The following is an 18,217-nucleotide window of genomic DNA, read 5'->3' as shown; positions in this document are numbered from 1 at the left end:
TAACCTTCCTGGGCACATTTGATGTATTGGTCCTTTAATTAGGATGCCTTTTCTGGGCAAAAGAATAAAGGGCTCGAGAATCCATTGGCTGAAAGGAGCTGGGTTCCTTTTCAAAGCATGTCTAATCCTAGGGAGGTTTTGTGTGTGTTTTAAAAGTAAAATTTTTAAACTACAATAATTCTTTTCCTCCTATTCACATCACAATAAAAAGCACCTTTGAGAAATTAAGAGTTGGCAAAGGGAAGTTATTTTACATGCAGTGGTATTGTTAATAATTAAAATAATGCTATCAGCAAAATTTACTTTTCAAAAAATGATACTTTCTTGTGACCCCAGTATTTTCTCCTAACCAAGTCTGGAAGTAATAACACTTTACTAAGTACTTGCAAAGTATCCTATTTAGCTGTGCAGGCATAGAGATACACTATTTAAAGGAATAGAAAAATCCTTCTGAGAGGATTTAGGGCGTTTAAGGAATCATGAAGTAAATGAGCATGACCAAGCCACGATCTATGATTAAGAAACTGGTCTAAATGAAACTCCATTTCTTTGCTAGTATCTAGAAATTTAAAATCTTTTTATTTACAGTTTTTGCCAGAAGGATGCAAATAGTAAAGTATTTATCTCAATAATAAATACTTCTTGATTTAATGTGTTCCATTAAGAAACAATAAGTTTATAATCAAGATGTTTGCAATCTGAAAATTCCACGCTCAAGTTTAAAACTCAGGGAGTTTGCTGGTCACCATGGGCCTGCAAGAGAATTCTAAAGCTTGCTGATAGGATAATGCATCTTCTCAATCCTTCTTGCAGCATGTGATTTTGAATTATCTGCCCCCAAATTCCCAAATTTTGAGGGAAAAGAAACTAATACGAGCTCTTGAATTCTTGGCATGTGCAATCTGAGTAGGGATTGTTTTTCTTATTCAATGACAATTTCTTAATCCAAGTGGATTTTTGTGAAAATAATATAGGTCATTTGCTTTAAAACTATGTGTCCCCCAAATGAGGTTACATGAGTCAAGGCACTCATAATGTATGTGTAGCATATGGGTTTGAAAAATATCTTTGAAGGGACCAAATGCCAATAGGATTAAACAATAATTATTAACCCTGGCTCATCAGTTGTTTTAAACTTATATAATTTAAACATTTTGAAAAGAAACTGAACATTCTACACTGGGGAATGGTAGGCCAGTGGTTCATAATTCAGAGTTTATCCTCACTTCACATTGGAATCAAACCTGATACTTGGTTAAGGCTTTAAAAAAAAAAAAGAGGAAAAATGAAAAGACAAAAGGACAAAAGACTTGTTTTTTTTTTGCAAAGGGTGACTCAGTCCCCCTTCCACCCACCTCCACACCCACCTTCCCAGTCAGCACAAATAGTAATGGAGAAGAGAATGTATATACAATCTATTTCCAAATTATCATTTAAGAAAAAAAAAAAAAAAAAGAGCGAGTTTCCAAGGCCTTTGGAAAAAACAGGAGAAACATCTCTTCTAATGTGGTGGGTAGTTTCCTGGTAAATGTCTCCATACAAAGACAATTGGTACCTTTTTTTGTGACTTTTTAAAGTAGAAAAATCTGTTTGATCCTAGTTTGTTGTTTTTAGCATTATGTTTTATTATAAAAAAATTATAAATAAAAAACTCACTTAGGTCATCTACATGGGAAGGCAGAGAAACTTGAATTCTAGGGCAAATTCATATCCACCTATTATCACTAAATTGAGCCTAGAGTTCTCCTTTCATGGATGCCAGTGTTGCTAATTTGTAGGCATGAGGAATTTGTATTTTTAGGACAAATGAAGAGCAAATAATTTTCAGGAAACGGAAACGGATCCTCAAGTTTTTCTGTTGTCTTTTTGGATGCCTATTAACTTACAAAAGCACTGCCTTCTGTCTTGTCAACAGAGAAGTCTGGGTCCCATTAACATCTATCCTCAACATACCTAAATTGAGTTAGGGAGGCAGCTGGTGGAGGGTCATCCCAGCCATGTGTATAGCTCAGGCTGGAGGCTGTGATCTCATCTGATTTTGTACATTACACCCCTGTGAAATTGGTGGGAATATTGGAAGCTCATATTGTACAGGCTTTAGAGTTGACTACCAAATCGAACTGACCCTTAAGCCTAGTGAGTGGAACTTGAGACCCTGTTGTATTTTAGCCCTGGGTAAACATCAGTGTCATCTAGTGCCTTGATAGAATTTAAAATTAAGAAGAGATTTCTTGGCCAGGTGCATTGGCTCAAGCCTGTAATCCCAGCCCTTTGGGAGGCCGAGGCAGGCGGATCATGAGGTCAGGAGATGAGACCATCCTGACTAACACGGTGAAACCCCGTCTCTACTAAAAAATACAAAAAATTAGCTGGGCGTGGTGGCACGCGCCTGTAGTCCCAGCTACTCGGGAGGCTGAGGCAGGACAATGGGGTGAACCCAGGAGGCGGAGCTTGCAGTGAGCCAAGATCGTGCCACCACACTCTAGCCTGGAGGACAGAGCGAGACTCCGTCTCAGACAAAAAAAAAAAAAAAAAAAATTAGCCAGGTGTGGTGGCGGGCAGCTGTAATCCCAGCTACTCAGGAGGCAGAGGCAGGAGAATCACTTGAACCCTGGGCGTGGAGGTTGCAGTGAGCCAAGATCTCGCCACTGCACTCCAGCCTGGGTGACATAGTGAGACACTATCTCAAAAAAAAAAAAAAAAAAAAAAAAAAAGAAGCGATTTCTTAGACTAAATTGGACTCAGAGATTATCCCTATTTGTTTCTTGCTTTTTAGAGGAACTAAGGGTGAGCTTCAACACCCATTGTCCCCATATGCACACTTTGCATAAACTCGCAAAAGACATTTGTTGTGAAAGTCTGTGAAATCTTGCCTAAATTCAAGCACTATTTAGATCCACAGTCTGGTTCTAGATTTTTGTGTACCCCCTCTGGACTTTGGAGTTGTGAAAATATGTTTTTCTGGGGTGAACCTTGGGAAATATCATCTGCCTGCATCAAACTGGGGGCAGTTCTTTTGCAGACATTACATCCACTGCAGCCAGTTGAGCCTGGGGGCTGAAGTTACCTAATGAAAAATGAAAGGAAGCAAAGTGAATAAAGTTATTTGTGATTTATCTTCTTGCAGGAAGCTTCAAGTTTTAATTTTGATCCTGATTTGGTCTGGCAGGTATGTTCCAAGTTTGCACTTAGAACACTGTGTGTGTTTCTTGGAAAATTAGTTTCTTGTAGATATTGCAGTGCTCCTCTTTCTCTTGCTTTTGTGTCTAAAGATTCTTTGCTAAGCTTCTCTTTTCTGCTCTTGTGGATAACTGTCAATAAGAATGACAGTTGAAAGGCTTGTTTTCTCTTTTTTCTTTCTTTAATGCTAATTTCTTTGAAAGAATGTGTAACTTATTTTTATTATAAATTTGACATGACATAAACATGATGTCCAAAAGTTTTACTTTCTTGGGTCATTCATAAAGCCATTTGTTTTTTTTTTTTTTTTTTTTAAGAAAATGAATGACAGTAATGGCAGTTCTTGTCAAATAATCTCAACCCCCTTTTTCATTGTTAGCTAGAACTTTTAAGTGAAGGAAAATCTATTTCAAAGTGGCTAAAGTCAAAAGGAAATTTATTGGAAAAAAATTTACTGGAAAAAAACAGGGGTATTGCTTCAGGCACAGCTTGATCCAGAGGCTCAAAAGATATTAGCAGATCCCATTTTCTCTCATTCCATCCCTTATCTTGTCTTCCTTCATGTGAGCTCTATTTTCAGGCAACCTCTCCCTGCCTGTGAGCAAATGGCTACAGCAACTCCAACTATCACAAATGGAAGGGCAGGGAGAATGTTGTGTTTTTTAAAAAATGTAAAACCACAACCCTTAGAGTAATAATAATTACTGAGATGACACATAAAGCTTCACTCCAAACTTAGCAGCTGAAGCTGAAAAGAAAATACATAGAGTTTTCTAGAGTTCATTTGCTTAAAACATTAAATGATATTCTTTGGGAAAAACAACCATTTTGCTAGTATAGCAGAAACTATCAGGTTTTCAGCAGAATTTATCAAAGAAGACATATATGAGTGACATAAGGGTTTTAGTAAAAGTTTGGTGAACTTGTTAACTAGTAAAAGGTTTTTAGTAAGGGTTTTAATAAAAGTTTGGTGATTTGGTGAACTTGTTAACTAAAGTGGATTAAGAAGCCAGAGGCATAATGTGAAGTTAAAAGCAGTATTTCTGTGGTAATTGAAGTGAGGATTGTGGGTATTTAGCTTTCCAGTCCCATGGTCAGCGAGGGCAGTTGTGTGCCTTCAGTTGTTCCTCTTGAGTGACATTTGTCCCCACCAGGCTTTTTTTTTAATTGGAAATAAGTAGTAAGCAAAGCAAGACTGAGCTCCACTAAGTTGCTGAAGTATAAGTGGTACTCTTGGTGAAAGTATATGATTTTGCATTCAGGTGCAACTTTAATGCAGAGGTTAATTTTTTGTTATAAAAATAAGACTTCACTTTGTCTTTGTGCCCAGGCAGATAACTGTTGTTCTGCATGGAGCTGACCTGCAACTGGGTTAAGTTTCACTTAAAAGGTGTCTTGGTATTTGGTCAAATTTAGCCTGTTTAGTTCCACAAAATATGAAAGGGATGTACTGGAACACTGTGAAGTCAAGAACTACTACTTCGCAACTTTACCAAGTTTCATATAACTGGAAAGGGGAGAGAGTTCAAAGGCAAACCTAGACTACTCAGCACAACCCAATACCCATTATGAACTTGTCTGAGTCCTGGAATCTGGTCAGAGACACTATGAAGTAGCTGCCACTTCTTTGACTGTAGGGCCTACCTAGGTTTATTTCATTCATCTTCTCCCAGGATGCTGTGTTCATATGAAATTTGTGCCAATCCCAGTTTTTCTAGTAAAGCAATTATGATGATGGCTTTTAGGCCTTAAGAATATGCCCCTGCTCCTTTTGTGGCTATTAAAAACAATAACAGCACTAACAACAACGATGTCACCTGCACCCCCAGTAATACCCAATGACAGCAACATCACTACCACACATAAGGGCTACAGCACTTGATGTGCAATAAACCTGTGAATAGGCAGAGTTATCCCCAATTCACAGATGAGAAAGCTACGGGTTAGAGAGGATAAGCAACCTGCCCATGGTCCTGCAGCTAGTCAGATTGGCAGCTGAGATTTGAACATAAGTTTCTCCTCAAAGCTCTTGCACTCTTTACTCCTTCTTTCTGCCTTTTCTAAAGATAGCCCATAGGTTCAAACGTTTTTTCTTTCAACATTTACTTTGGAAATTGTGCATTGAGGTTTGCATCCTAGAATGGGTAGAGGCAGCTCATGAGAGATGGAGTGGCTTATGTGATATTTTTGGAAAGGTGCAGAGCTGTACTGTGTGCTGAAAGGCAAAACTCATCCTTTTTACATGCATGTGTTATCGTGGCTCCAAATAGGGCTCCAAATATGTACATTACAGCCAACATATGCCCTGTTTCTCCCCCTGCATTTTCAGTCTTGCTCTGAAGTCTTTTTTTAACAGCCTGGTGTGATAACTTGTTCAAACTTGTAAAGGACTGTGTGTTTTGATGTGCAGTGTGCATTTACAATATTAGAATTATCCTTCAGCTTACTTTTTTTTCTTGGGAAATTTCTCTATCTTCTCATTTTCCAACTGGACCCCCCAATATAAAACAACAACAAACCCCTTTATCCCATTTAACTATTTGCCTTAAATAATGGGCAAAATGTGATTTTTAAGTGATGGTCAAGTCAAATGTTAGTTCTAGATAATATATGGTTGTCACTTAGAAGCAAGTAAGATTTTTTTGTAGAAGATGAGAATTATTTCCCTTTCCCCCCAAACTCTTCTTATGATGTATTTGACTCTACATGTTTGACTAAATGTTGCCAGTCAATAATTCCTGCTATTACCCAGGTTAGTTTTTGTGAATCTAACTCCTGAAGTTGCATAATAAACACCAGTGTTTACTGAGCAACTATTTTGTGTACAGCACCATGATGAGGCTTTCAGGAAAAACTGAGTTCTAAGTCTTTAAGGAGCTAATGGAATGAAGTACATAAACCAGGATATAAAGTGACTTAAGAAGGGCAAATGAGCTATTAGGAGTCAAAGGATATCAAATAAGAGAAGAAGACAGAATGCTTTTTGGAGAAGGTAGCATTTGGAGAAAGCCTTGGAAAACTGGCATGATTTTGGTAAAGGGGAATATGGTTTATAAACAGTGGGAACTATAAGAGCCACGAGTCTAGAAAGTATAAGGAGTGCCTTTGGCAGAGCAAATCATTCAGTTTGATTGAGAGAAGACATTGTAAATTTAAAAGGTGTGGTAGATCGCATTAAACCAGTAGAAAAAGAAGGTAGAGAGAAAGAAATAATAAACATAAAAGCTAACATTAAATAAATAGAGGGTGAACATATACTAGAGCGGAGCACCAAAACTAAATGCTGTTTTTTTGAAGAGATTAACAAAAATGACAAATCCTGGTTAGAATCAGCAAGAAGAGTAGAGACAGCAAAAATAACCAATATCAGGGATGAAAGTGGGGCATCACTATAAACCTTATTAACATTAAAATATGAGAGGATTTTATTAGCAACTTTGTGATAATAAAGTTGAAATTTTAGATAAATGAAAAAATTCTTTTTAAAAACACAATTTGTCAAAACTTGCTTAAGAAGAAATAGAATATCTGAGTAGTCTTATATGTTAAAGGAAATGATTCTATAAATTAAAATCTTACCACCAAACCAAAAACCTAAAAACCCAAACCAAACAGAAACAATTAGAGGCCCAGATGGCTTTTTTGAGTGAATTGTACCAAATGTTTGAAGAGGAAATGAAATCAATCATACAGAAACTCTTCTAGAATAGAAAAAGAGGGAGCATTTCCCATCTTGTTTTATGAGGCCAGCATATGTTTGATATTCATACCCAGCAAATATATTACAAAAAAGGAAAATTACAAGCAATCTCCTGAGTAAACACTGATGGTAGAAAATATCCTAGTGAATTGAACTCAATGACAAATAAATGACATGATCAAGTTGTGTTTATTTTAGGAATGCAAAGTTGGACTGATATTTGGCTATCAATCATGTTATCCACCATATTAAGAGGATAAAGGAGAAAATGAATATAATTCATAAGTACAGAAAAAGCATTTGATTAATGCAACATCCATCCATGGCCCCCAAAAATGTTTTTCAGAAACTCAGAAGTAGAGGATTTTCTTAATCTAATAAGAATAGTTACAAGAAAGCTATAGCTAATATCATGTTCAATGGTAAAATGTTGAAAGCTTTCTCTATGATATAAGGAATAAGACAAGAATGCCAGTTACCTTCACTTCTGTTCGATAATGCTATGGACATCCTAGGTATAAAAATTAGAAAGAAAAAAATAAAACCATTTTTGTTCACAAGTACCATAATCGTGTCTGTAGAAAATATCAGTGAATCCATATATACAATATTAGATTAGTAAATAAATTTAGCCAAATGGCTGGCCAGTATTTTAAAATGAATCTTATTTGTACATACTAGTTATAAACAATTAAGATATGAAATTGAGAAAACAATATCACTTACACTGGTATTAAAAAACCCCAAATATATAAGAGCAAGTCTAACAATAGCTATGAAAGACCTAATTTAAATAAAAAGGTATAACACATAACTAAATGTAGAATAACTAAAAACTTTAAACAAGCGAAACAGCTGTCAGCAGTAGGGTGGATAAAACAGTGGTGGAATATTCATACAGTGAAATGCTATATGGCAATGAGAAGGACCAAGCTATTGCCATGTGCAGGGGGGAGGGGGGAGGGATAGCATTAGGAGATATACCTAATGCTAGATGACGAGTTAATAGGTGCAGCATACCAGCATGGCACATGTATACATATGTAACTAACCTGCACACTGTGCACATGTACCCTAAAACTTAAAGTATAATAATAAAAAAAAAGCTATTGCCATATGCAATAGCGTAAATGAATACTATCCCCAAAATAATGTTGGAAGAAGCCAGCCACAAAAGAACATATATAATATATGTTCTCCAAACAAGCTAAACTAATTGATAGTATTAGATATCTGTATAGTAGTTAATTTGAAGAAGAGGAGGGAAAAGTGAAGGTTGGGAGGGCCAGGAAGGAGGTTTCTGAAGTACAGGTAATATTCTATTTCTATTATGTTCTGTTTTGTGATCTGGTTGGCCCAAGTGTGTTCACTTGATCACAATTCATCATTTTGAAAGTCTATGATTCGTGTACTTTCTTATATTAATACTTTAATTAAAACGTTTCTTTAAAAATAAAGAAAAAATAATTCATCAATAAAAAGATAACTGAATTACAAAACCGGGCAAAAGATTTAATTAGACATTTCTCCAAAGAAGACATACAAATGGCCAATAAGGACATAAAAAATACTGAACATCATTCGTCATTAGGGAAATGCCAATCAAAACCAGCATTAAATACAACTTCTCCCACACTAGGATGGCTAAAATAAGAAAGACAGACAATAATGAGTGTTGGGGAGGATGTGAATAATTAGAATTCTCATATGTTGATGGTGGGAACATAAAATGGTACAGCCCACTTTGGAAAACTGTTAGCAGTTCCTCAAAATGTTAAACATAGAGTTACCACATGACCTAGAAATTTCACTTGTAGGTACACACCCAACAGAATTGCAAACATATGTCTGCACAAAACACTATCCACAAGTGTTCATGCTACCATTATTTATAATAGCAAAAGCTAAAACAACCCAAATGTCTATCATCTGATATGTGAAGAAACAAAATATGGTATATCCACATAGTAGAATATTATTCATCAATAAAAAGTAATAAATTACTGATATAGGCTACAACATGGATGAACCTTGAAAACATTATGCTAAATGGAAGAAGTCAGTCAGAAAAGGCCACATATTATATGATACTATTAATTAAATGTCCAGTGTAGGCAAATTAGGGACAGAAAGTAGATTAGTGATTGCCAGGAGCTAGGGGGAAGGAGGAAAGAAGAGTTACTGCTAATGTGTACTGGATTTTGGGTGATGAAAATGTTCTGGAATTAAATAGCAGTGATGGTTGCACAAACCTCTAAATTATACTCTTTAAAAGGGTGAATTTTATGGTGTGTGTATTATAGCTCATGAAAGCTGTTATTAAAAATAAAGAAAAATATTATAAAGGAAATGATCAATAACTTTGCTTACTTAAGGCTTACAAGAGATTCTTAAGGGCATTCTAAATATGGATACAAAAGAATGATACCTGCTGCCACAAAAACACACTTAGTACATAGCCCATAGACCCTATAAAGGAACCACACAATCAAAACTACAAAGCAACCAGCTAGCAACTTCGTTATAGGATCAAAACCTCAAATATCAATATTAACCTTGAATGTAAATAGTCTAAATGCCCCACTTAAAAGGCACAGAGTGAAAAGTTGGATCAAAAGACAAGATTTATCTGTCTGCTGTCTTCAAGAGACCCACATCACATGTAACAACACACATAGGCTCCAAGTAGAGTTGGAGAAAGATCCACCGTGCAAATAAAAAGCAAACAAACAAAAAAGGAGCAGGGGTCACTATTCTTATGTTGGATAAAACAGACTTTTAAAACCAACAACAGTTAAAAAGGACAAAGAAAGGCATTACATAATGATAAAGGATAAAGACTTTTCTAACCTAAAAATGTATGTACCCAACACTGGAGCACTCAGAGTCAAAAATATGAATTTGTAAGACTTATGAAAAGACTTAGACAGCAACACACAATAATAGTGGGAGACTTCAACACCCCACTGTGAGCATTAGACAGATCATCGAGACAGAAAACTGACAAAGAAATTCTGGACTTAAACACAACACTTGACCAATTGGACCTAATAGACATCTACAGAATATTCCACTCATCAACCACAGAATATACGTTCTTCCCACCTGCACGTGGAACATACTCCAAGATCAACCACATGCTCGGCCATAAGGTGAGTCTCAATAAATTCAGAAAAATTGAAATCATACTAACCATACTCTTGGATCACTGTGGAATAAAAATAGAAATCAATACCAAGAAGATCTCTCAAAAGCACATAATTACATGGAAATTAAACAATTTGCTCCTGCATGACTTTTGAGTAAACAGTGAAATTAAGGCAGAAATATAAAAATTATTTGAACTACATGAAAACAGAGACACAAGATACCAAAAGCTCTGGGACAGAGCAAAAGCAGTGTTAAGAGGAAAGTTTGTAGTGCTAAGTGCCTATCTCAAAAAGTTAGAAGGATCTCAAATTAACAATCTAACATCACACCTAGAAAAACTAGAAAAACAAAGCAAACTTACCCCAAAGCTGGCAGAGAAAAGAAATAAAAAAAAAAGAGCAGAACTGAACACAATTGAGACCCAAAAATGCATACAAAGAATCAATGAAACTAAAAATTGCTTATTTGAACAGACAGATTGATAGACCATTAGCTAGATTAACAAAGAAAAAAAGATCCAAATAAATTCAATCAGAAATGACAAAGGTGACAATACAACTTATCCCACAGAAATACAGAAGATCCTCAGAGACTATTATGAACACTTAAATGCACACAAACTAGAAAATCTAGAGGAACTGGGTAAATTCGTGGAAACACACACTCTCCCAAGATTCAATGAGGAAGACATGGAAACACGGAAAAGACGAATATTGAGTTCTAAAATTGAATAAGTAACAAAAAACCTACCAACCAAAAAAGGCCTTGAACTGGATGGGTTCACAGTTGAACTCTTTCAAACATACAAAGAAGAGCTGGTACTAGTTTTACTGGAACTATAGCAAAAAGGCAAGGAACACGGACTCCTCCCTAACTCATTCTACAAAGTCAGTATCACCCTGATACCAAAGCCTGGCAAAGACACAAGAAAAGAAAACTACAGGGCAGTATCCCTGATGAATGTAGATGCAAAAATCCTCAACAAAATACTATCAAGCCAAATTCAACAACATCAAACAATTAACTCACCACAATCAAGTAGGCTTCATTTTTAGAATGCAAAGTTGGTTCAATATATGCAAATCAATAAATGTGATCAACACATAAACAGAATTAAAAACAAAAACCATATGATAATCTCAATAGATGTGGAAAAAGCTTTTGATAAAATCCAACATCCCTTCATGATAAAAACCTTCAAGAAATTAGGCATTGAAGCAACATACCTCAAAATAATAAGAGCCATCTATGACAAACCCATGGCCAACATCATATTGAATGGGCAAAAAGTGGACACATTCGCCTTGAGAACTGGAACAAGACAAGGATGCTCACTCTCATTACTCGTATTCAACATAGTACTGGAAGTGCTAGCCAGAGCAATTAGGCAAGAGAAAGAAATAAAAGGCAACTAAACAGGAAAAGAAGTCAAGCTATATCTCTTCACTGACGATATGATTCTATACCTAGAAAACCCTAACGACTGCCAAAAGACTTCTGAAACCTTCAGTAAGGTTTCAGGATACAAAATCAATGTAATAAAATCAGTAACATTTCTATACACCAATAGTGTTCAAGCTGAGAGCAAAATCAAGAATGCAATCTCATTTATAATAGCCACACACACACACAAAATACCTAGGAATACATCTAACCAAGGAGGTGAAAGATCTCTGTGAGGAGAACTGCAAAACACTGCTCAAAGAAATCACAGATGACATAAACAAATGGAAAAAACATTCCATGCTCATAGAGTGGACAAATCATTATTAAAATGGCCATACTGCCTAAAGCAATTTGCAGATTCAATGCTATTCCTATCAAACTACCAATGTCAGTTTTCTCAGAACTAGAAAAAACTTTTCTAAACTTCATATGGAACCAAAAAAGAACTTGAATAGCCAAAGCAATTGTAATAGGCTGTCCTCACATTGCTATAAAGTAATACCTGAGGCTGGGTATTCCATAAAGAAAAGAAGTTTAATTGGCTCATGGTTTGGCAGGCTGTACAAGCATGGCAACAACAACTGCTCAGCTTCTTGTGAGGGCCTCAGGAAGCTTACAGTCACAGCAGAAGGCAAAGCAGGAGCAGGTACATCACATGAAAAGCTGGAGCAAGAACTGGGAGGAGGGCCCAGACTCTTTTTCAACAACCAGATCTCATGTGAGCTAACTGAGCAAGAATTCATTTAGCAGCAAGGGGATGGTGCTAAACCATTCATGAAGGATCCATTCCCATGATCCAATTACCGCCCACCAGGCCCCACCTCCAACATTGGGAATCGTATTTCAACATAAGATTTGGAGCAAACATCCAAACCATATAAGCAATCCTAAGCAAAAAGAACAAGCCTGGAGGCATCATATTACCCGATGTCAAACTATGCTATAAGGCTACAATAAACAAAACAGCATAGTATTGGTATAAAAACAGACACATAGACCAGTGGAATAGAATAGACAACCCAGAAATAAATACACACATCTATTGCCATCTGATCTTTGAAAAATTGACAAAGGTAAAGAATGGGGAAACAACTTCCTATTTAATAAATGGTGCTGGGATAACTGGCTAGCCATATGCAGAAGAATGAAACTAGACACTTAAATTTCACTATATGTATAAAGCTTAATTCAAGATGGATTAAATATTTAAATGTAAGACCTCAAACTCTAAGAATCCCAGAAGAAAATCTAGGAAACACCATGCTGGACATTGGCCTTGTGAAAGGATTTATGACTAAGTCCTCAGAATCAATTGCAACAAAACCAAAAATTGACGAGTGGGACCTAATTAAACTACAGTTCTTCTGCATAGCTGAAGAAACTATTAACAGAGGAAACAAACAATCTACAGAATGGGAGAAAATATTTGCAAACTGCACATCCAGCAAAGATCTAATATCCAGAATCTATCAGGAACTTAAACATTGAACAAGCAGAAAAACAAATAACTCCATGAAAAATTAGGCAAAAGACATGAACAGACACTTCTCGAAAGAAGACATGCAAGTGTCCAACAAACATAATCATCAGAGAGAAGCAAATAAAAACCACAGTGAGAAGCCATCTTACACCAATCAGGATGGCTATTATTAAAAAGTCAAAGCACAACAGATGCTAGTGAGGTTGTGGAGAAATGGAAACGCTTATACACTGTTGGTGGTAATACAAATTAGGTCAGCCTCTGTGGAAAGCAGTTTGGAGATTTCTCAAAGAATTTAAAAGATAACTACTATTTGACCCAGCAATCCCATTACCCAAAGGAATGTAAATTGTTTTACCAAAAAGACACATACACTTAAATGTTCATCGCAACAGTATTCACCATAGCAAAGACATGCAATCAACCTAGGTGCCCATTAATGGTGTACTAGATGAAGAACGCTTAGTATGTATACGCCATGGGATACTATATACAGCCATAAAAAAGAATGAAACCATGTCCTTTGCAGCAACATGGATGCAGCTGGAGACCATTATCCTAAGTGAATTAACACATTAACAGAAAACCAAATACTGCACGTTCTCACTTATAAGTGGGAGTTAAACATCAAGTACTCATGGACATAAAGATGGCAACAATAGAAACTGGGGACTACTAGGGAGGAAGGAGGCAAGGGGACAAAGGTTGAAAAACTAACTATTGAGTACTATGCTTAATGCCTGGGTTATGGGATCATTTATACCCCAAACCTCAGCATCATGCAGTATACCTGAGTAACAAACCTGTACATATACTCCCTAAATCTAAAATAAAAGTTGAAAAAAAGCCCAAAATAACCAACTATGAAATGTATTTTTAAGGTTTATAGTAGTTTAGAGGTTTAGTATTCTTAATGTGTAAAAAGGTTATATTTATCAATGTAGAATAACAACTTGGGGGAAAATGTACTAAAATGTTGACATTTGTTCTGGGAAGAGAGATTATAAAGGATTTTTTTCCTCTTCTTTCCTCCCATATTATTCCATTCTCACATTTCTATAATGAAATACCAAAGACTGGCTAATTTATAAAGAAAAAAGGTTTAATTGGCTCACAGTTTTGCAGGCTGTAGAGGAAGCATGATGCTGGCATTTGCTTGGCTTCTGGGGAGGCCTCAGGAAACTTACAATTATGGTGGAAGTTGAAGAGGGAGGAGTCACAGTCAGATGGCCAGAGTAGAAGCACAAAACAGGTGGGGTGGGGGGGTGCCACACACTTTTAAATGACTCGATCTCATGAGAATTCACTCACTATTGTGAGGACAGCATCAAGCATATGGTGCTAAACCATTCATGAGAAACTGCCTCCATGATCCAGTCACCTCCTTGCAGGCCCCACCTCCAACATTGGGGATTACAATTGAACATGAGATTTGGGTGGGGACACGGATCCAAACCATATCACTCCCCTAAATTTTCATGTTTTCAATAATGTGCATTTTTCTAAACATAGAAATGATCAGGAATTATTATTTTGAAAAAAACAAGTTTGTTAAAAGAAAAGCCATAATCAGAAATCTTGAAAATGCACTATTTTTTAAATTCTTGGTTTTTTTTTTGTTTTTCTGAACTGAGAAGGTTCCAAAGAGGAGAAGGTTAGGTTATTCATGGAAATTGAGAATTTTGCTTGCTGCTTACTGCTTCTCTATGCTTCAGCTTTCCCATCTGGGAAATGGGTCCATGATACTAGCCTGTACGGGTTGTGGTGGGGATTAAAATGAGTTAAGGCATGGGAAAATCCTGGCACATAATAGAGGATCAAGGAATCCTTTGCCTCTCCATCTCTTCCCTTTGAGTTTGAAAATTGAGTTTTATCTGTAAAAAAGAGGTTGTGCCTTTGAGCAAGGACCACCAGAGAGAAGGAACTAAATAAGCCTATTTTAGGCAGAGAGAGTCTTAGCTCTGAATACACACATAGTTTGCATGTTGAAAAGACTTTAAAAGTGTCTTTGAAAGGAGAAAACAGTGGAGAAAAAATAGCAAGTCTCAGGAGGTCTGTGGGATAATAAATGACCTAGGAACTTAGCTTTCTGGCTATTGGGCATTTGGCAAGTCACTTGTCCCCACTGGCTCTCACTCTTCTTATCTGACAAATGAAGGGATTGGACTAACTGTCCTACTTTAAAAATTCTGCCAAGTCTGAGGCTTGATGACTGGCAATTTGGACTCTCAGGGGGCCCTCCTGGGGAGTCTGAATTGACATGACATTCTTGCAAAGTTTAAATCTTAGCTTTGTTTGCTCCATCTTGGCCAGCCCTGCCCAGGCCAGCAGTCCCTGCCCTCTCCCTTGCTGGTGCTCAGGTTCCCAGCCTACCGTTTACTTAGGGATTGCAATTTCCTTACTGGCGTGTGCCCCTGCCAGCAGGGTTGAGAAGTCAACCACAGGCCTCATGTGAACTTCCCCTTTCAGGTTTCAGTAATGACAGCATACCAACCATCACATGCCTCATCCCTGAGGCATGGTCCAGTTTCCACATCCATCAGGCCACATTGGTGACTTGGGGTGGCCTGAATTCCACTGCTGCCTGTTGCTTTTTTTTTTTTTTTTTCCATGAGACAAACTGGTTGAATGTAGAATGATCTGTGGTATGTTTCGGAGATTCTAAGAGGAGACACCAAACCCAACCAGGAAGTGGGTTAAAAGGAACGGGAAGAGCAAGTTCAGCTTGCTAGAAGGCTAACAAGGAGAGAGAGCTTCCTCACTCAATCTTTTCCTAAAGAACACTGGAAGAGAAATGGAGTGGTCAGATGTCCATCTTTTTAGGCTCCCTAAAATGCATTCACTGTGTTGCAAAGTAGTATTCCCTGAATTGCTGGCATTCTCAGGATGGGCAGCTGGAATTCAAACCCTCTTTCCATTTAGATGTACATGAAAGATGACATGCAACCCATTGTTGAGGGGATGGCCCCGCACACACATGGAGGGACTGCCCACTCATCTGGAAGCAGTTTCTGAAAATTTTTTCCTCCCTTTCCTCTCTCCCCAGCCTCTTTACTCTTTTCTTTTGACCTTGCTCGGTGATCTGTAGAGGCTAAAATTACTGTGGAAGAAAGAACAAGAATAGCATACATTCTCTGAAGCCAGTCCCTTCTGAGGTTGGCCTGTGGACAGCAAGGTCCCAATATGTGGCCTCCTGTCTTCTATTCAAGGCAGGCCTATCTATTGAGGGAACAATTCCAGTTTACCCAGGGGGAAATCTTGGGCAAGTTATTTACCATCTGTAAGTCTTCTGACCTGTTAAATGGGTAAAATAAATCCTTAATTCATAGGATTATGGGGAATATTAAATGAGAATTTCCTAGCACAGTGCTTGTGTAGGTAATCAATACATAGCAGCTATTGTTTTTTTGTTGTTGTTGTTGTTTGTTTTCTTACCCCCAAGCTGAGGAGCTTACAAATAAATATGGATTTTTGTGTTCCCCAATCCTCCAAAAGAGAATGTCCTTGGGTGAAACTAAGTCATCAGTAGTTTTTTGCTCACTCTCTAGATGATTTTGATGCAGTTAGTGTTCAGGTTGGCATTGGGGAACCTTTGCTTTAGTGTGTGTCACAGGCACATGGAAATGATTTTTAATCAGCCAGTGCTCCCTTCCATGCACTAGGGATGTAGAAAGCTCTTGACATTAACTGAAGCAGTTTTCTTTGCAGGGCCAATACTCAGATGAGAGGCACAGGTACAGCTACATTGGTTGCTAAAATATTGCAACACTTCTACAGCTACCCCAAGCCCTCAGAGTACCCTGCACCCAACTCCAGCCCTTACCTAGGGGTCCCCAAATTCAGCGACTAAAGAGTTAATCCTTGGCCCTGCAGGGACTTCCCAGACCTGGTTCCAGTGCTTCAGGAGGTGTCCGTCTTGTGGGGATCTGAGTCTGTTCCATACTGGTTGTTGAGTGACTCGGGAATCACTCTTGGCTCCATGGGATTTAAAACACTGGGGTTCAGTTTCCAATTATGGCAACAGAACTCCGATGAAACTACCCTCATGTCACCAATGCCATCTTAACTTTTTTCTTAGTCTTTAGGCTCTTCAAACCTTTGACTCCTCTTCCTTCTTAAAACTATTCACTCATTTTCTAGGACTTTTCCATAATTTCCATGATTTTTGCCCCTCTTTCTTTTGGTGATTCTTCTACCCTTTTCTCTATCCTTGATTCTCAACTATGTCTGAGAATTCTTTCACCACTAAGTGATGGTTTTGTCGTCTCCACAGTTTTCAAATTCCATTTCGGCGTCTGGTTTTATTACTAACTGCCCAAAGACTATCTTGTTGCCTTCTTATTTACCATTATATGACTCCCTTTCAGAGCCTAGTACGAATTCCTAGCTTGATTCTGAAGACTGATTATCATTCTGCAGCACCTTCCTTTCATTTCCAACTCCTCAGCAGCTAAACATGATCTATATTATTTGAACAATTCTGTATTCTACTCTTCCTTGATACATACATGCTCTGTATTCATTCTCTTTTTCTTTAAACTTACATTTATTAAATATTATATCCTGGGCACCATGCTGAGTGCTCTTGATTTTGTATGTATTATTACTTCTAACTGGAAAGAATTTCATCTTCTCTGTGATAATATTATTTTTATTCATCTCCAAACCCCACGTTAGGCTCCTGTGCTTTCTGGAGATTTCTTGACTCTGCTATGGCAATCTTACCCATTCCTGACTTCTCTATATATAGACTTATAGAATATTACATATTTTGGCATTACCTTTCATGCTATCACTTGTGCATTATATTTTTTCTGTTATAAGTAACAGAAAACTTACTCTCATATTTGGTGTTCTGGAGAGTGGATGGTTCAAATGTAGCTATATATAGCTGTTCAAATGATGTTATAAGGGCCCAATCATTCAGATAGGTTCTCAATATGTGATATCAAAGAAGGCCACATCCAGTCATGGGGTTATTTTCTTTTTTTTTCATTTTCCTTACTCAGAAAATAAGAGAGAGATCTTTTCTCCTCTAGATTAATGTTAGTCCCCTAAAAGAACTCTGATTGGCCTTCCTAGAGTTAAAAGTTTACCCCTGAATCAATCATTGTGTTCAGAAGACCCATGGTACCTGTCTCTGGGCAGGGCCACACAATTTAAAACTCTATTAAAACCATGGGGATGTTGCGAAGATGCAGTTCCCAAAAGGAAAGGAAGCTGGGCAGACCAAAAAAGTGATAGATATGTGCGATAGCTGG

At 37.3% G+C, this 18,217-nt stretch overlaps 1 protein-coding gene across 16 annotated transcripts in view; it reads left to right on the top strand.

Annotated features, from left to right (window-relative positions):
* The window catches only part of ERC2 (ELKS/RAB6-interacting/CAST family member 2), a 965,515-nt gene that overhangs the window by 302,796 nt on the left and 644,502 nt on the right, over window positions 1-18,217 (top strand). The window lies entirely within an intron of this gene.

This window comes from Pan troglodytes, chromosome 2, assembly GCF_028858775.2.
Source record: "Pan troglodytes isolate AG18354 chromosome 2, NHGRI_mPanTro3-v2.0_pri, whole genome shotgun sequence".
Classification (NCBI taxonomy): Eukaryota; Metazoa; Chordata; class Mammalia; order Primates; family Hominidae; genus Pan; species Pan troglodytes.
This window is presented reverse-complemented; position numbering and strand designations above follow the sequence as displayed.